This window comes from Panthera tigris, chromosome D2, assembly GCF_018350195.1.
Source record: "Panthera tigris isolate Pti1 chromosome D2, P.tigris_Pti1_mat1.1, whole genome shotgun sequence".
Taxonomy (NCBI): domain Eukaryota; kingdom Metazoa; phylum Chordata; class Mammalia; order Carnivora; family Felidae; genus Panthera; species Panthera tigris.
In genome coordinates, this window is record NC_056670.1 from 64580348 (window position 1) to 64601418 (window position 21071).

Consider the following 21071-nt stretch of genomic DNA (forward strand, 5'->3'; position numbering starts at 1 on the left):
TTATCCAGATTTTAAGCTTAATCCTCTAATGTATTCCCTATCAATGCCACAAATGCAGTTAATTCACTTATTTTACTTCACTGAAGACTTAGGCATTATGAAGAAAATATTAATTTTGTGAAAACCTATACAGTAATCAATTTGATAGTTTTCATTAGACATTTTTCCTCCTGAGGTCCTTGTTAGTACCTTACAACCCAGAATCTAGACCTCTCCCTGCCAACTGCTCTTCTCTTGTCTAGTTAGCCCTTTGCTTTGCCTTGGACTCACTATCAAAGAGTATCTTGGGATAAGAAAATTGCAGCCATGCATCATCAGATTTCCAAAAATGCAAAGACCCTGAAATCCTGGATATGTATGTGTGTGTGTGAGTGATCTACAACATGCGTGCGCGCACACACACACACACACACCTATGAGTTTTAGAAATTATGATCTATAAGGTACCAGATATTCTAATATGCTGACATCCAAACCACTTTTTCTAGATTAACTTTTACCTCTTGAAGGGCATCAAATCTATCATCAGAACAAAGTCTTAACATTAGTCCAACCACTGGAGTCCTTCTGAATCTTGAGTGTTTGTACAGCACCCTACATCAGCATAATATGGAGGTACAAGGAATTTGAAGGCGTGTTTTATCGGTTGGCATGCATTATTGGAACATAAGTCATTTTCCTATATCCTAAACTAGTATACAAATAGTCTGCCTTAAAAAAATACTCAACCCAAATCCCCAAGCTTATACCCTGAGAAAGCTGACAAATAACAAGTGTAATAATTTTAGCACCTACTCCATACCAGGTATTTTCCTAAGCTTTCACAGTAATTATATAATGTCACAATCCAATCCAATGAAATAGGTACTTTTATTATATATATATATATATATATATATATATATATATATATATATATGGGGGATTTAAGTCCTGGGTTTTAATCCTTATGCTGCATCCCACTCTTTATTTTTTCATTTTAATTCCAGTATAGTTAGCATACAGTATTATCTTAGTTTCAGGTGTACTGTATAGTGATTCAACAATTCTATAAATTTATCAGGGCTGATCATGGGAAGTGTATTCTTAATCCCCGTCACCTATTTCACCCACCCCCAACCCCCCACTGATCTTCCCTCTGGTAACTATCAGTTTGTTCTCTATAGTTAAGAATCTGTTCTCTAATTTGTCTCTTTTTTCCTTTGTTCATTTGTTTTGTTTCTTAAATTCCACATATGAATGAAATCATATGCTATTTGTCTTTCTCTGAGTTATTTCGCTTAGAATTGCAAATGGCAAGATGCCATTCTTCTTTATGGCTGAATTATATTCTACTGTATATATACCACGTCTTTATGCATTCATCATTTGATGGACACTTGACTTGGGCTGCTTCCATAAATTGGCATTTGTATATAATTCTGTCGCAAACATATGCAATAAACATATCTTTTTGAGTTAGTGTTTTCATATTCTTTTGAGTAAATACCCAGTAGCAGAATTGCTGGATCATATGGTAATTCTATTTTTAATTTTTGGAAGAACTTCCATACTGTTTTTCACAGTGGCTGCATCAGTTTGCATTCCCACCAATGGTGCATGAGGGTTACTTCCTCTTTACATCCTTGCCAAAACTTGTTTTTTCACCCCTATGTTTCAGATTAGGAAACTGAGGCCCAGAGATATTAGGTCAACAGGATTATAAACAAAATTGTGCAAAACTGAGATTTGAATAAAGGTTTCTCTAAATCTGTATTGTAAATCTAACATTTCTAGAATTTGGTTTGTGTGGATTTCTAATGGATATAGCTATTGAATAAAAGTGGCCCACATAGTTAGATAAACGTATAATAGTTAAGGGAATTAATGAGTGGGATCAATATAGGAGTTGTATGTTCAAACCAAGCCAAGAAGTATGTTTCCAATAGCACACCCATTTCTATAATCCTTGCCAACACTGAATACTCAGACCAGATGAGTTCCTAATCCAAACTGAAGCAATAGTAGGTGTTCAATATTTTAAAGCTTCTTGATTGTTATACCCAATAGTTAGCAACTGCCCCACCCACAACCCCACCGCCAACTGCACAACTCTAATGGGGAAGCCGTTCAAATGTTAACAGTCCATCTGTTCACTTGAGAATAAAGGACCTATCTGCTCTCAGTCCAATGTATGTTGCTTTTACAACTTTAAATACAATGCCAGAGGTAGGCTCTTATATTTCCCTCACTGTCTCTGGCATTTCTAGTTGGAGATCCTAAAATGGACTACATCTGCATCTCAGATGCAATACACATCAACTAGGAACTGCACGTAGATTTTCCAAGTGTGCCTTCATTAGTCGTGTGACTATCTGAGAAGAAAAGTGTCCTGGAGTCTAGTAGATGATACCTAAAAAATAACAGGCTACACTCTGCTGTGACCATGTCTTACTTTCTAAAGTCTTTGCTCCACACAGGCCCTACTTCTCTGCTTCATTTGGCTAGGTAAATATTCTCTCCTGTTGTGTTCTCTTTGGAGCATAAGCATTCTGTACGAATGTATGTGTGGGTGTGTAGGTGTGTGTTTTGGAATAAAAACTATTCAGTGTTCCATTAATGAGATAATGTATTTATGTATCATGACAATAAACACAGCTGCAAAATGGACCATAAAGAAGTAGATGACATGCAGATTTCTGTGCCCAACGTGTCAACTGTAATTGAGAAATAAATTAAATGATCCATCTGCTTCCCATCATTTACTCCTTTATTTTTTTTTCAGTATCCATGGTTTTTAAAACCAGTCAGAATTATTTATACTAATTACTCACTAAAAAAAAAAAGAAAATCCATATATAAATTAAATGACTTTGTAATGCAATTTTGCCAGCCCTTAACATACCATGCTTCTTTCCAACCCTCAAATCTAATGACTATGATGAACTCTTTCTCCTTATTAATAGTTTTCACTTTATCATGTCAATACTATTGAATTTGCTCTTCATTACTGTCTTATAGGCACTGCTAAAATAATGTATCATATAATAGACTTCACAGCAATCTAATCTATTACTCTGGTAGTGCTTGCCAAGGAAAAAGAAAACAAACAAACAAGAAATAAAAATAAAATAAGCAAGTGAACTAAAAACCTATTTAATGCAGCTTACAATGGTAAGATTCAATCTGCTCGCTAATAATATTCATAGGTTAGGGTTAAAATAGCCAACAGCCACTGGAACTAATTAAATATAATTGTACTATTTTTTTTTCCTACTTCAGTGTTATAATTATCCCACTGAGAAACCGCAAGTCAGTGCTGGCGAAAGCAAAAAAAAAAAAAAAAACCTTCATTGTTTTCTCAAACATTTTCATGTTCATGCTTCTCTGCTCTGGAAACTCCGTTTGTTTTCCTGAGCCCCAGGGACATCCCTGAGATAATCCTATAAAATATTTGTAGCATTTGGGGTGAGATGGAGGGGAATAAAAATGGAAAACTCTCTTTCAAAAGGTCTTTATTGGCATCAATTTCTTTTACTTTTTTATTATGAATGATTTAAATCTGTGTTCACCATAAAAAAGGATTGAAGGGATAGAACATATAGAAAACCAAAAAGAAAAGATGTAGAAACCATCTATATCCTAATCCAGCAAATATAACCACTGCTAACACCTTGTTGTTTATTCTGGAAGCATTTATTTATGCATTGTACACATATTTTTTTTTTTAAAAGTGAGATGCTGTGAGATTGTTTTGTAACCTATTTTTCTCAACTAACAAGATGGTACATCTTCCCATGTCTGTAAATATAGATTCACATCATCATTTTAATGGTCACAGAGATACAAGTTATGTTGCCAATTTTCCATTGCTATGTACAGCTTACCCTTTGAACAACACGGGATTTAGGGGCACTGACCCCCACACAGTAGAATATCTGCATATAACGTTTTACTCCCCCAAATTTAACAACTAATAACCTACTGTTAACTGAAAGCCTTATTGATAACATACTCAATTACCATATATTTTGTGTTATATATATCATCTACTGTATTATTACAGTGAAGTAAGCTAGAATAAGAGAGAAAATGTTATTAAGGAAATCATAAGAGAAAATACATTTATGATACTGTACTGTATAAAAAAAAAATACCGCGCATACAAGGGGACTCATGCAGCTCAATCCCGTGTTGTTCAAGGGTCAACTCTATTCACTATGTGGGTGTAGCCAGTCTGGTTCAATTTCTTTCTGATTGCTCTTCCGTAGCCTCGTGGGAGGACTGGTATGGGATTTCCCTCAAAAATGGGAATGGTTCTGACCCATGTTACAGGCCTTATGGATCTGTGACAGCAACTCTCCTACCGCAGTCTTGGAAGTCACTTTTTTCCCCTAGTTTCACTGAAGTATAACTGATGAAGAAAAGTTATACATATTTGAGGTTTATAACTTGATATTGTGATATTATACATATACACAACATATCCACAATGCACACACACACATACACACACACACAGTGAAATAATTACCACACTCAAGCTAATTAAGATTATCTGTCACCTCACATAATTACCATTTTATTTCTTTTTTTGTGATGAGAACACTGAAGAATTACACTTTCAGCAAATTTCAGGAATACAATACAGTATTGTTAACTAAACTCACAATTGCTGTGCAAAATTTCAGTTATGCAATATGGCTTCTAGATGTCACCCTTTTTAAAAAAATAACTGGATAAACAAAGGCAAAGCTATTTTTAAGAGTTTGAGGGTAAGTCTTGTTCTATGTCCCTCGTCTCAACATTTCCTGTTGTACAAGTCAACTCCCCTACCTGGTTAGGGTCTTGAGATTTCTGTCTGTGACATGGGTTATTGTGGTGGGCGTAGGGGAGAAAAGTAAAGCCGCTTTCTAATTAACACTATTCCTCTGCCTTAACAGTTACTCTTACCTCAGCCTGGGATGTCCTGCAGAAGAACTTTTCCACTCAGGATGTGTGTGCTTTGGGGTAAATAGCTTAACCTGTCTCTGTCTTCCTTTAGCCATTTGTTGTAATGGAATGATAGTAGTCCCTACCTTATGAGACATTTATAACAAATAAAGGAATTTACACAGCACTTACTAAAAGTGCCCTGCCACTTACCAAGTACCATGCCTATTCTTATCGGTTAAGCCCCAAATATCCCCATCCTTCAAATTCCAGTTCAACCCTCTCCTTTAGGAAACTTTTCCTGTATCCTTAGATGGATATGAGCATTCTGTCTTTTGACCTCCCATTTCCCCAGTATTTCTCTTTTTATAAAGCAGTGTAATTAAATATATTAATTTCCCTTGCTAGACCATATAGCTCTTAAGAAGAAAGGTATCACTTTCTGTTTGTGGCTGGCTGAACAGTATCCTCACCACCACCACCACCATCACCCCCTGCCACACACTCACAAATTCACTTCTTAACTCCCCAAAGCTATTAATCATACCTCATATGAAAAAAAAATGGGTTTAATAGATGTAATTAAGGTAAGGATCTTGGATTGGGGAAACACACTGGGTTATCCTGTAGGGTATGATATAATCACAAAGATCCTTACAACTGGGAGGCAGAGGAAGACCAGAGCCAGACACAGGATACTTAAGACAGAAAATATGGCCAGAATAATCTAGTGATGAGCCAAGGAATGCCAATAGCCTCTGAAAGTGGAAAAAGCAAGACAAAGATTCTTCCTTGAGCGTCAAGTGGGAACCAGCCCTGCTCACACCTTGATTTTAGCTCAATAAAAACCATTTCAAATTTTGACAGCCAGAATGGTAAGAAGATATATTTGTGTTGTTTTAAGCCATGAAATTTGTGGTAATTTGCTACAATGGTGATAGAAAACAAAGCATCTAATAGGATGCTTAGCATATTGTGGACCTTTAACAAATATTTGATGAATAAATTCATTACATACATAACACAAACAATAAGAAGAGTCCATTTAGGTAAGCCTTGGCTCAGTCAGTTAAGTGTCCAACTCTTGATTTCAGCTCAGGTCATGATATCTCGGGTTTAATGGGTTCCAGACCTGCATGGGGCTCTGTGCCAACAGTGTGGAGCCTGCTTGGGATTCTCTCTGTCCCTCTATCTCTCTGTCCCTCCCCCACTCCTGCTGTCTCTGTCTCTCTCAAAAACAAATAAATAAACTTAAAAAAAAAAAGAGAGACCATTTAATCATGTCAATTGAGAAGGTCTTAATCAGTTCATACGAAAAAAAAGAAAATTAGCAATTTCAGAGCTATGTTTTCCCCAAGGAAATAAAACACGTTTTAAAACTGTGGAAGTTAAATTACAATTCAGTTTCATGTGCCCATCACTTACAAGTCAGGGTGGATTCAACTGTGGTGCTTAATTTAAATAATAGAAAAAAATAAATCACGACAAATGAGAAGAGATTGACAAGCTTTTTCCATTTTATTTTGTTTTAATGGTATCACAAATCCCTAGAAAATGTGACAATTGATTCTGTGCTATGTTTATCAAACATACCTCAGCTCTAAGGAGCCAGAACTTGCCCAAAGGAGCATGAGTAGTGTCCAACCACATGTCTCTTCCCAGTCTCTTCTCTGCTTCCTGATTTAAATATCTGTTCAAGGCATGCTCACACAAAATAATCACCACATTAAGATGGCAATTTAGAAAGAGTTACATGGAACAGCTTCTGCTTTATAATTTATAATTTGTAAGTGATGCCCTCCATTTATCCACATGGAATCATAGAACTCTGAGTGCAAGTCCCTGTCAATATTCACGCTCTCCCTGACAGTATTTCCAAGTAAAAATTAGGATGATGTTCCCACCACAGGAATGAAATTGGCCAAATTTTTCTTTCTGTCCTACATTTCTCCTTCTCTCCCTGTGCTTCTTGGGATTAGTTTTCTCTGGAGTCACACAGGAATCCAATCACCTTGTGTATATCAAGTGACTGAGAACCTATCATTTACTTCCTATACAGCACTGTTGAGATTAGAAACAGAAAAATCTGCAGGACATGCATTAACAGTCTGGACAGGTCAATTCTCAGGCATTTGGTAAGAATGAAAGATACTTAAGGATAGAATCTATGTTGTGAATAATGTTTTACTATTCCAAGAACAAGGAAATGCTAAAGACTCTAGCATATCCTTTCCTAAGCATTCAATCTATGAAGTAGCTGTCCGAGTGATTAGTGTTCTCCATCAAATTAGGCCAGGCCCACAAATCAGTGGTTTTCATGCTCCAGGCAAAGTTTTTCTTTCTCACTAAGTGTCAAGATCTTTTGGACAAATCCCTGAGCTGGGAATCAATAAACTTACATTCCATTCTTGACTGTCCTCATTAATGAAGGTGCTTTTGGCTACAAATAATGGAAAACTCAACACCAACTGGCTTAAACAATGAAAACATTTATTATGTGAAGAGTTTGGCAGTTCAAGGATTATTAAGACAGGAGTTTAACAGCCTTCTCACAGGCTGTGCTCTATCTCTGCTCTCCAGCCTCACTATGCTCCTCTTACCCATCAGACAAACTCCTCTCATGGTCACAGACTATCTGCTAGAGTTTCTTGTATCATATAGGTATGAAAAAAAAATCTAACCAAAGAAATGCTACCAGTCTCTTCTCCTGTGTTTCTTTTTAGGAAAAAGACATTTTTCCCTCCAGAACATCATTCATGTTTTTATCAGTCATATAGATATCTTTAAACTAATCACAGGAGAAAAGAAAAAAATAAAGTGAGAAAAGAAAAAAAATGGCTAATTTGGCTTAAACTAACCAATATTTCCTCTCAAAATCACATGTGAAGAAGTAAATACCCAGGTCTGATTTGAGGTAGGAAAATACACTGGTTATTATACTACATCTTTGACTAGTTGTACAAATTTACACAAAAGTCTTATATAAAATTTAAATATATATATAATTGAAGAAGAATTTCTTTCTGATAATCATGGGGTCACTGAACTCATCTAATTCGACAGATCTTTATCTAATGTATCTGCTAAATATAGGTTACTGACCTTTATCTTCAAAGGCATCAAAATTTCTACACTTAAGAATTCTACATGCTTGTGGCACCTGGGTGGCTGAGTCACTTAAGCATCCAACTCTTGATTTCAGCTCAGGTCATGATCTCCCAGTTTGTGAGATCAAGCCCCGCGTTGGGCTATGTGCTGACACCATGGAGCCTGCTTGGGATGTACTCTCTTTACCCCTCCTCTTGCTTACACAGTCTCTCTTCCTCTCTCTCAAAATAAATAAATAAACGTTAAAAAAATAATTATACATGCTTGTGGAAAATCTAAGAGAAGTGCAACAACAGTTATAAGACAGGCTGATTATATAAAGCCACACAAGAAATTTAGAATTCAATTTAACCTAAATTAGGAGGAAATCTAGTTCAGGTGGTTAAAAGAGGTGAATGGATCAAGATAGATTTCATAAAGGCAGTGGCATTTTAGACAGAACTTTAAGGTTGGGTAAGATTCAACAGGTGGAGATGGTAAGTGACGGTCCTTCATGTGAAAGAACAGCCTAACTGTGATGGAAAGTTGTATCTGCCTCTTAGCATCAGGTCATTATTTTCTTGGTAAAAATACCACTACTGTTTTCTATAGAAATAACTGTCCCACTCATATGCCTTTTGAATCCAGATATTTTCATACACTCCCTTGTTCCAGGACTGTATGTGATCATGAGCATGTGATCTATGTGATCTAGGCTCATTATTCTATTTTCCTGTCCACAATGCTAGTTCAGATCCAATCAGAACTAATCCTGGGACTTTTTTCTTGTTTTAATTACTAAAAAAATCGGCATCTTTGCCAATGAATTTGAACATGGGGGTATACAGGCCTAAAACATCTTACTGAAACTTTGCCATTGCAAAAGCACTGAATGAACATAGAGTCTGAAAATGGAGACACTGAGATCTGATCACACCATTTGATTCCCTAGTTTAATCCTCATTTAAAATCAGGTGACTTGTCTCTTCCATTTTGGAGATCAGATAAGTTTGTTCTTTTGACCAAGAATATTTTAAAATATTTGTACCTAGGACACCTGGGTGGCTCAGTCAGTTAAGAGTCTGACTTCAACTCAGGTAATGATCTCACAGTTTTTGAGTCTGAGCCCCACATCAGGCCTTGTGCTGACAACTGAGAGCCTGGAGCCTGCTTTGGATTCTGTGTCTCCCTCTCTCTCTGCCCCTTCCCTGCTCACCCTTTCTCTCCTCTCTCTCTCTCTCTCTCTCTCTCTCTCTCTCTCCCCCTCTCCCTCTCTCTCTCAAAAATAAATAAACAATAAAAAATTTTAAAAAATAAAATGTAGGTCCCTGAAAATCTGATTTTAGTGAGACATTCAGTCACTTATAATAAAATGGATCCAACTGATCATTGAACAAATGTATAAAATTGGGAAAACACTGGGGTTTAATAGAAACGAACAGGTTGGAGAAGGGAAAATTCTTTGGAGAACAAAATATTTTCTGCAGTTGACATTTACATCCAGTGGGAGCCCACACTTCACATTCTCATGAAAAACAATCTCGAAGGGAACTCTAGTATGATCAAAGGTGCTGACAAATCATTTGTTACTTTTCCTATAGGGAAGTGGACTCTAATTCTCTCTTGTTGAACCCAGTGTGGTATTAGTGACTTGCTTTAGAAAACGTATACAGTGAAGGGAAGTTCTGAGGCATCTGATGCTAGGTCATTACAAGCCTTGGGGCTTCCATTCAGGCCTCTTGAAAAAGTCATTGAAAATTGTAAACCCATAAGTAAGAAATCCAAACCTGAAAATCCATGCCGAAAAAGCACAATGTAAGTATTTAGCTTGAGTTTCCCATATGAGCCCAGAATTCCTGTCATCTACATCCAGGTACAACAAATATGAATGAAGTTATTTTGGAGCCTGCATACCAACTCATTCTGCAGATGAATATAATCTGTCGACCTACATTAGTGCTATGTGAACAAAAGTCTCACACAGCCAATCCTTGCTTAAAGTCCTGACCCATAATATTTAAAATTTAAGCCACTAGGTTTTGGAGTAGTTTCTTACTCAACAACCACTTCTTGGAATAGAATTTGGTACGTGGAAGCGGGGTGCTTCTGTAACAAAATCTAACACTGAAATAGGACTGGGCAGCAGGCATGCTGGAAATGTCTCAGGCAGACTGATGATGAAGGCAGAAAGGACAAGGAGAAAATTCTTGTTGGAATGTACATTAAAAGCAACCCTTGTAATGTGGTGGCAGAAAGTTTGGCCACACTGTCACCTATGGTACAATGGAAAATATAAAACATACCTAATGAACTGGTGATTTGGCTAAGATGATAACTACACATATCTGGTCTCAGTGACAGATGATAAAATATGGATATCTATCTATCTATCTATCTATCTATATCGAGTTTTAAAAAAAGAGCTATTCAGACTTTAGGCAAACTTCATATGAAATATAAATGAGCAAAGTTAAAACTATTTTTCATTACCAGCCTATCCAGAAAGCAAATACCTCTTGAAATAAGAAATGACACCAGGATAAAGAACATTTAGAAGGTTTAAAACCTAGGCCCTTTGTTAATATTTCAAAAAGATATAAAGCTATGCTTCATAGACCCTCTTAACCAGATAAAGGTGCTTTTAAGTACCTTAGGAGCTTTGTCTCTAGCATTCTGACTCTCAGCCCAACCATAGAGAAAGCTGCCTAGAAGATATTTGCAGGTATGACTTCTTCTAATGTATTGAACCCCAAAACTTTTCAGAAGAATCTCATGAAGATTTTAAGATAATTTCAATTAAGGAAAAAAATGAAAGAATGATTCACAGAAATGAACTAGGGGCAAGGAGGTAGACCCCAAAGCTGCAGAGAAACATTCTCAGGTAGTAGAGTTGAACTTTAATCCAGGAACAGATACCATGTTTCCAGCTGGATTTGAGAATCACTTTGGGCCAATGACTCCTATTTACCTCTTACTGTACTCCTTTTTTAAAAACAGGATTATCTATTTCAACTCGTATTCTTGGCAGGACTCAACGTTCCTTTTCCTCATACCAAGAAAGGCCAGTAGTATTGGTCAGAGCTGTGGCTGAAGAAAGTGGAGACGGATTTTGGAATCAGAAACCGTGTATTTCCATCTCAGCTTCTCTATGCACCGCCCTATTGGTCAGGGAAATTTTCACTTAAGTGATAGATGCTTACTGAAAGGGGTATAATAAGACCTATCTTGTAGAAGTATCAGGAGGACTAAATGAGATACCACCCATCAATGTGCCTGTTTAGCACACTGCCTGACATATAGCAGGTATTCAGTAGATATTAATTTGTATCAGGAATGGAAGTAGTGCTCTGTAAGTCAGATTCTACTAAAATTTTGGCAACATAGACATTTGGATTTCTATCACTTTCCCTTTTCTTTATGGGATTGAAGGACTGATGTAAATGCCTTTGTGACTGATAAATTATAACAGTCAATCTTAGTGACTCACTGTTTCCCATACTTAGGTTAGCATTACTGTAGAAATCTTGCCTATTTCTGAGAAGTTTAGTATTAACAACCTACTAACTCTTTAGGGGAGGAATGAACTCGAGAAAATAAATAGTACCTGCTATTAATGTAAGTACACCTTTACTTGGATGGGCAACTTTCCTTGGCACATGAAAAATGTGTGGCCTTCTAAGGAAAGTTGCTGGAATTTATGTGTTGCCAATTGGTACTTTTTGATAAAGCAAGCTGAATGTTGCCAACAGAACTAGAATTCTGAATAAGAATGGTTCAGTTAAAAAAAAAAAACTTTTAAAATAGTTTTCTTGGGTTAAATAACTTTAAGAATCGGTGCATATATTATACTCCTCCTTGAACAACGAGAAGTTCTGTTATACGCATTTTCAGTCAACTTAGAGAAAAACTGGAAACTGTTAATGCTAGAAACTTTTTCACAAGTAATATCTATTAATATTCCCAGGAATTAGCCCATTGGACAAATATTCACAAAATGAAAATCTATGCTGATAGTACACAATAAATCTCAAATATAAAAGTAATGCCTCTGCACTAGGTTGTAAGAAGTGTTTTTTTTTTTTTTAATTTCAACTGGCTTGAAATTTCACTGGGTTTCAGAGACAATCTGGAAAAGCATACTTTAAGAAAACATAGGATGTTGTTTGTTTCTCATCCACTACCTTCATTTTTATAGAATCAATGCCTATTTTTAGAGGTGCAAGAGATCTAAACATCTATTTAATCCAATGTGAGAAAATAAAAGGCAAGTAAGGGTCAATGATTTGTTTGAAGCTTACAACTTGAGCCTCTGAAAGAGCCAGAACTACAAGTCAGATCTCTGGACTCCAACCAAGGGGAATATTATGTAGGTTTCTAGGCTGCTCAAATTTAAATCTCAAGCTCTGTATTCTAGCACATATAATTCATTCTTTGTAAGCCCCAGTTAACTTATTTGTGAATTGAGGATAATAATCTTAGTACATTGATCATAGAGTCATTATGTGGACTAAATGACACAATGACATGTGAGAATACTTTGCCTATCTTTTAATGGGTACATTTATTAATGGTTATTATTTTATTAGCAAGCCTCATACTTTTCCACCATGATGTTTTATAAAACATTTTACTTTAACATTTTCCTATTTGTTAAACATACCATTTTTCAAGTATTGCTCTAATATCCCTTCTTCTAGCCATCAAGGAAAAAAAAAATATTGTATTTGCTGACAGTGTGATTTGGCAGGCTGGAAGGGACCGGTTGAAACCAGAAGCCCTGGGTTCCCATCTGAAATCTGCCATTTACAAGCTCTGCCATTTGGGCAAACATTTAATTTTTTGAGGGTTAAGTGTCTTGTAAAAGAGAATAGAAATTTTACCTTATTAAATATAGTACTACCTATGAGTATGCCAAGCATGGAAGGCCAGATTTTGAGTATACGATCTATGCCATCATACAAGGCTCCATTCTTACAAGGGTCTTACACTTGGTTTTTAAGCTCTGCTTTTGCTTACTTTAAATTCTTGATAATATTGGATAAATGAACCCACAGTTTTTGATGTTTATTTATTTATTTTTAAGAGAGAGAAAAAGAGAGCACAAGTAGGGTAGGGGGAGTGAGGAGGGGGGAGATAGAGAATCCCAAACAGGTTCCACACTCAGCGCAGAGCTGGATGTGGGGCTCCAACTCACAAACCGTGGTTATGACCTGAGCTGAAATCAAGAGTCAGCTGCTTAACTGATGGAGCCACCCAGGTGTCCTGAACCCACATTTTATTTTTAACCCTTCAAATTACTTAGCTGGTCCTGGTTACCATGTCGTCTTTCAATATTAGGTGCTCAATAAATAGCTTAAATTGGGGGAAATTATTAGCATGTTTTAATTATTTTTGGCAACACAGACAACTCTGAGTGTTCATTGTCTCTATCTTTTTTATGAAATTTAAAACCCTTTTGAAAGCCTTTGTAATTTATTATAACATAAATGATTTTTAGTGATATAATTATTTGCCCTTTCAATTACTTGAAGATATTAGGGAAAGTTTTTAATAACCATGAGATCTGATTTTTAATAAACTTCTAATCTTGTGGGGGGTGAGTTGAGAAGGCAATTGGGCCCTCCTTTATCATAAACCCATCCAATTGATCATGGGCAGGAAACTTTTACCTGGCACATAGAAGATCCATAGTCTGTCGAGAGTGTGAAATTCCTATGTTGTTATTTAGTGACATTTTGCTAATTCAACTATAAGTACCTAGTGAGAATAACCAAGATCTGTGTATCTCAGCATTTCTAAAAGTATATTTTATGAAGTACTCATCCTATACACAAACAAACAAGCAACAAATCTTCCAAATACAAAATCACATAGAATCAAATAATTTGGGGGAGGATTTCCTTATATTAATCCCTGCATGGAAAGTCCCACTGTGCATGAACAGATCAAAACTGTGGCATGAGCCATACCATATTCAACACTGGCCAAATACCAATAAATATCATTACTTGATTCTAGATTTTTTTAATTAAAAGCTATTAATATGAGAAACACATCCAGAATAATTGAGTCAGGTTTGCCAAAAACATGTTCCTCCTTAACGCCAATCAGATCATTGGCAAACTTTGTCAAATCAAATTTTCAGAATTCCAGACATATTATAGCAATCTGAGGAGACCTTAGTTGAGAGAAATGGCTAACTCTTGCAAGGAACAATACAATTTACAGTGCTGTAACTCACTCTACTCCCATACCCCTCTCCACAGGTTCAAGGTAAACTTGAAAGCTAGTAGCTTCAGAAACCATGGAGGCTGTGAAAATCAGCACTCTAGTAATCACCTGAGAGGTAGAATAGATTTGGCACTGCTCCACAAAATTGTCATCCCCGGGGAATTTTCACAACTTGACTTCTTGGGGAACTCACTGGAAAAGTTCCATTCAAAGGGCTAGTCTTGTTTCCAGAGCTTGCTCATAGAGGAAAGCCTTACCCTAATGTTTGTTGAGAACAACCAGCAGCAATTGTTTAACATTGCAGCTACTTGAAATAGTGGCTAAATTAGGTCAAACAAGAAGCTAGGCAAAAAAACTTAAAATGAAAATCAGGAGAATGAAATGTCTACTGAGTTTTTAAAAGCACTGGCATTTTCCTAGGGTTCTAGGAGGTCAGAACTCATCCTAAGGGAAAAAAAAATCTATGAAAGCCAAATATTTCACCTCTGGCTGACCTTGAGACTCTGCATAAGAAATAAATGAAGACTAATGCAGTGATTTAAACTTCTGGAATGTTGAACGTGTGCCCCACTGCACACACAGAGGCCAGCAGCAAGGGTGGGAGATTTTCTGGTTCAAGGACTTTAATAAATCTCTGTTCAGTTATTAGTTGACTGCTAAGATTACCGAGCAGAGATTTCAATGACCATAAATGACAAGAATACAGACTTTACAGAAAAATGTATGGAGGGTGCAAAGGGTGTGGGACTGAGTGTTTCCCTTCCTGCACCTTAACTAGGCTTTGGCGAAATTGTTTCCCTTTATGGAATGTGAGAATGGAGTACCCTGGGAATATTTTTAAATGATTACTTTCTGATAGAAATACAGGGGGTTTTTCTCTGATCTTCACTGTGAGAACCTGGTTAGGCTGCTGGAAGTAAAACACAAAAGTGTAGAAGTCCTCACGACTGAGCCCCCAGCAGTCTCCAACTTTAGTCTATTTATTTAGACTAAATAACTAAACAGTTATTTAGTCCATGATTAACCTCCAGAAATTAGTCAATTATGATTTAAGTATTCCTATCAGTTTCTGCCTCCAGCAGCTTTATATCCTAGTATGTTCCAATTCCCTGTATTTATCCATCTCTCCAGTTTTCAGGGCATTTGTTTGTTCTGAGACCTCAATCTCTACTGCATTTAGCAGTTGCTGATTTTTAGTTTGGTCACTTTTTTCTTATTGTAGGATGGGTATGGTGACTTCCAAGTTCTTTACATGTTGGAGGAAAAGCAGAAGTCCAAATAACTTTTAAAAATATAAAGAACAACTAAGCAGAAGACCAAAAAAGGAAAGAGAAAACCTGAACAACACACTATAAATCAAATAGACACAATAGATATTGATAGAATAATTCATCCCAAAACAGCACAATACACAATCTTCTCAAGTGCATATGGAATCATCTTCTTATTGGATAATACTTGGGATAATACTCATAAATATAAACAATATGGATAGAAGCATATGAAATAAAAATTGTGCCCATATTTGACTATGGTATATACCATAGCAAATTTCATTTGCATGAAATTTGAGACTGAAGAAATTGTACTCTAGAACAATGCTGTCCAACAGAATTCTCTGAAATGATGAAAATACTGCATATCTGCATTGTCTAAAATGGCAGGCACTACTGAGACCTTGAAATGTGGCTAGTGCCAGTGAAGAACTGAATTTGTATTTTTATTTAGTGCACTTTAGTATATATTTAAGACTCTACTTAAATAGCACTAGTGTTTCTGGTATTGGACAACACAGAGAAGAGGGAGAGGAATGGTGAATTGGCTTCTTTATTCTACTTCCTTAGCAATTGTATGTCCCTTCTGCCCTCCTTACCATAATTAAATGGCATCCATCATTAGACGAGTGCTAAAAAAGGTGATTATCTCTTTATAAACCTGTCTATATATGTCTTATTTGTAGGCATGAAATAATTAGTGTTGATTTTTATATCTTTCTTTCAAATGGCTGCTGGCCTAAGGATTCAAAATCAGAGGTGTGCCATGTGGGGGTAGGGCTTACTAATTAGAATATTAGCAAATATCAATAACATTTTAAAATTCAAATCTTTCTATAGGAAAATGAGAGAAGTTAGCCACTCAGCCATGTCAAATAATTTTCTCGTGACAATTTATTAACAAAACAAAACATTACTAGTTTATTTCCTTTTTATATACATAAACATTTATAATATGAATTAGTGAGCATGGCCTGTAATTAACAAACTATCAATTAAATTCGGCATATTTTGTTAAGGTATATTTTAATCTTCCCCCTATTGATTTAGACCATAGGTTGTTTTGGTTTTGGTTTAGTTTGTTTCCCTGAGCAGACATTGACATTAGCCATCTGATGTGAGCTTGAGACTTGTCAGGGTTTTCTGTGTTTACAGAGTTTACAAGATTGCTGTTGCCTTCTGTGTATGTGTCAGGACAATATTTTGCTATCTGCCATACCTAATCAAGGAAATATAAAACCTAGCTCTTCTCTTCTCCCAAACCACAATCCACTCAAGAGAAGCTTAGCCCCTAAAGTGGGCATGGTATTAGTCTTATTTATAAACACAGTTATTTTAAACCACAACTGAGAGCCATATCTCTTATATCACCATCATATTTCCATCTTAGAGAAAGCGCTTTTCCCCAAAGACAAGCATCCTTAAATATTATGGTCGACAGCAACCTAGCTCTAAAACCAGTTGTAACCAGTTGCTGCGGCTGAATAACCAGCAGACTACTGGAGTAAGGCACACTGTATGTGAAATTCTGCTTTATAGACAAAGAGGAATGAAGTGGGGAGAGAGGGGGGTGGAGAAAGAGAGAGAGAAAGAAAAGAAAGACCGCCTGCCTGATACCATTCTTTGGGTGGTTGTAGCTCAGGATGAGAGGAACATCCAAATTGCACCCAAGAGTGAAATCTTCTGGTTTGACTTGGATAGAGGTTGCCCCTTGATGGCAGTTTTCGCAGAGTATACGGGAGGACAGAATCTTGTAAAATTAAGACAGTGCCATGCTTAAAGTATTTGCCACTACATTGAATTCATTAACTCTCTCGCGTGCACTGTCCTAGTTATTGGCCATACAGCCATGAGCAAGAAAAATGAGGCTGCTGCTTTTATTAGGCTTATATTCTAGGAGTCAAAAAATATGCATAAGATCTACATCTGTTACTGTATTTCCTCATTTCTATGAAGCAGTTTCTGTATCAGTTATCTCTTGCTATGTAACAAACCACGCTGAAATTTAGTAAAAAAATTAGTCAAAACAAAACAAAACAAAACACTTTTTTTTTTTTTAGTTCATAATGATGAGAATCAGTTGGTCACTTCCTCTGGTTGCTCTCAGCTGGGCTCACTGTAAGTCTCTAGTCTGCTGGCTGTAGCCAGCAGATTGCCTAGCAGTTGGGTGAACCGGCATCCAGTCATTCCCAAGTCTGGCACTTGGCAGGTTGTCAGCTGTGGCAACAGTGGGGGCCTGGAAGCCTCAGTTTCCTCACACAGGGTTGCAGGAATCCAAAAGCAGCAGTAGCCAAAGCTACAGGCATCTTCAAGCCTCGGCCCAGGACCTACCTTCACAAGGTCACCTCTTCCAGAGGGCAGTCAAAACACCACAGCACAGCAGAAAGAGTTGGGGATTCAAGCCCCATCTTTTAATCAGAGGTACTATAAAGTACTGTGACCATTTTTATAATCAACCACAGTCTCCTTTGCAGATTTTTTCAGCATTCTGCAACCATTATTTATTACTAATGGCTATTTCTATTCACTCAAAGGCTGATAATATTTCTAAATTAAGAAAAAAAAATGAAAACAGGAAATTATGCTTCTATGGAGCAGTATGTGCAGGAGAGATGAAATAAACAGGCAGATGCCCAAATGGCCCACAATCATCTCCAGGCAGATTAAGAAAACCTCAGCAGGTGCTATTTTTAAAACTAAGATGCTTTTCTGTGGCAACAGACGACGCTTCTCTGGGAATGTCTTTCAATAACAGAGCATTTCCACCAGAAAAGAATTTCAACCAGTGTGGTTTTGTCCCCAGAAGAAGGTGCTCCAGGAGTTAAAAGGCCCCAAAGACACTGTTGTTACGGCTCTCTGTTTACTCCACTAATGCATCCACGAGGAAGAGAAGCCTCGCACATCACAATACATAACATTTGTATGGCACTTTGGAGCAACACTTCAGGAACGTTTAACAACAAAAGTTTTATTGGTTATGGCCTGGCTTCCGTGGTGTATTCCCTGATAGAAATCCAATAATCAGCCACCATAACAGAAGAAAGTTTCATTCAGTTAGCTTCTAGGAAGGCAGGCTCCTACCACATTTCTGGGAAACCTGAAAATTCTGAACTGTATGTAGCAGGGTGAGATAATCTGAAAGGAGAGTAAAGGAAAGGGCTTTTTAATGTCTTGAAACCATTGTAAAAGATTCATCTAGGGGCGCCTGGGTGGCTCAGTCAGTTAAGTGTCCAACTCTTGATTTCAGCTCAGGTCGTGATCTCATAGTTCATTCGTTTGAGCCCCACATTAGGCTCTGTGATGACAGAACAGAGCCTGCTTGGGATTCCCTCTCTCTCTCTCTCTCTGCACCTCCCCTGTGCACACACTCTCTGTCTTAAAATAAATAAATAAACTTAAAAAAAATAGCTCCCACTCCCAAAAATTGTTCCCTTCTTAAAAAAAAAAAAAAAAGATTCATCTCATGGCCCCAGGATAAGAAATCTATCTCTCTCACATACAAAAAGCTTCATTCTTTGTGGTGCTTCACAGACGGTGGGGCAGATTTTCCTAACTTCGCAAAGGGTAGGCAAATTAGGTGCATACATTTAATGGAATTCTAAAATATCATGTCAGAAGGGGAAAAAAATCTTATAAATCATGTAGTTCAAGCCCTACCCGATGCCTGCATCCTTGTGATGAGATAAAGTGTGTGATCGTTTGGGGAGTGTAAAAAACTCCAATGATGGGGAACTCATAGCTACTCATTAGTTAGCAGTAGCTAACTCAGTACTTCTATATGTGAAGATTTCTGAACTTGTTCACTTGTGAATGCATGTAATTTTTAAAAATATCTCCTATTTACAGCCACTGTTCTAGCAAGAGAAACATAACGGTGATCAAGGAATATGTGATTCCTACCCTAGAGAAGCAATAATATATTAAGAGAGAAAATTGTATCAGCCAAGATAACATTTTTTCTTACTTGAAACTGTACCCTCCTGTCTCAGATTACACTCACTGTTCTGAGGTAAATTCTACCATTAAACACAACAATTATAATTTTCTCCCATTGAACATATCCATTCTCTGTTCAAAATACTGACCACAACACTATGCTAGAGATTGGTTTATAACCGTGTTTCCTAACTGAGGGGCAATTTTGCCCCTCGGGGGATATTTGGCAATGTCTGAAGGCATTTTTTGGTCATCACACCTGTGTTGCCACTGGCATCGGTTGCAAGGATGCTGCTAAATACCTTATCACACACAGGACAGCCCCCAACATCCAAGAATTATCAGTCCCAACATGTCAGTAATGCCAAAGTTAAAAAAAAACCAAACAAACCCTGATTTACATAAGAAAGTATAAAATCCTCTGCTTCAAGGAATTTCCATTATGCCTACAGAATCTTCCCTGTTCCATGTATGTTCATCCACACCATTTGTTATTCACCGACCAGGATAATATGTTATATAACATACACCAGGTTTATATATTTCCCTTTACCAGAATTACTGATAATGTCTGAAAATATGGAAAAAAATACTTTAATGATAAGGCTTGGTTGACATAAATACAGCACAACGCGTTTGTCCAATAAGGAACATTTGCTGTAGACCGTGTCAAAGGACGTTTCCTTGACAATCTGAGCCCGGTGAAAGCGGAAGTCCCTCCTATCTGCTTAGCCTTTCCCAGCCTTGGTGGCGTTTGGCTGCACTAGCACTGTTAGTGTCTACGAGCTTTCTGTCTTGCTAGACTGTCCTTTTCAAGGTCCTTTGGCTCGAGAGAGCAACATTTTGCTGGACCTGTTTAGTCTGCATCCATGAAAACTTCTGGGTTGCCAGACAGCTGGTGCTGGCTCCTTATTGGAATGTGATGAGGCTCTTCATGGGACTGTGGGGAATAGAGTCAATTGTATTCTATAATGAGCTGTTGCTTCTAGGATCAACTCCCACTAGCATGATGAAAAACTTTGGCTGAGACGAGGCTGGAAGCAACAGAAAGGAGTGTGTCTCTTCCTTTCTAGAGATGTTCAGACTCCTTTCCACGCCACTTATTGGCAGAGCCTAATAAGGAGCAGCTGGCAAAGTAAATACACGGTTTGTGTAGCTGCCGCCCCCAAATCGTGAAAAAGAGCATAGAAGGCTGGGTTCAAAGTGGAGAGATGCTAGTTTAAAGCTGCAGGCTGCTTAGAGAGGTCTCCTCTGGCCACTCATTCTAACAATACATCCATGGTAACTCTTTCTTACATGATCTTGTCTTAGGTTTCTTCATGGTTGCTTTTCATTTATGCTCCTATTTTTTTTTAAATGTGTTCTTTATTTAATTTCCATGAAATCCTACATCCTGCTAGAATATATGCTCCATGAAGGCAGGCCAGGTTGTTTTGTTTACCAAGACAGTCTGTATTTGTTGAAGGCATGCTTGAAGTGGATATATATTTGCTTTAAATTTTACTAAGTTCAGAAAAAACTACCAATTAATCAGGTAAATTGCTCCATTTCAGAATTCATTTGTGCTGTAAATAGACTTATTTCATGCTCTGATTTGCCTGACAATTATAGTGACATGAACTCAATTACTTT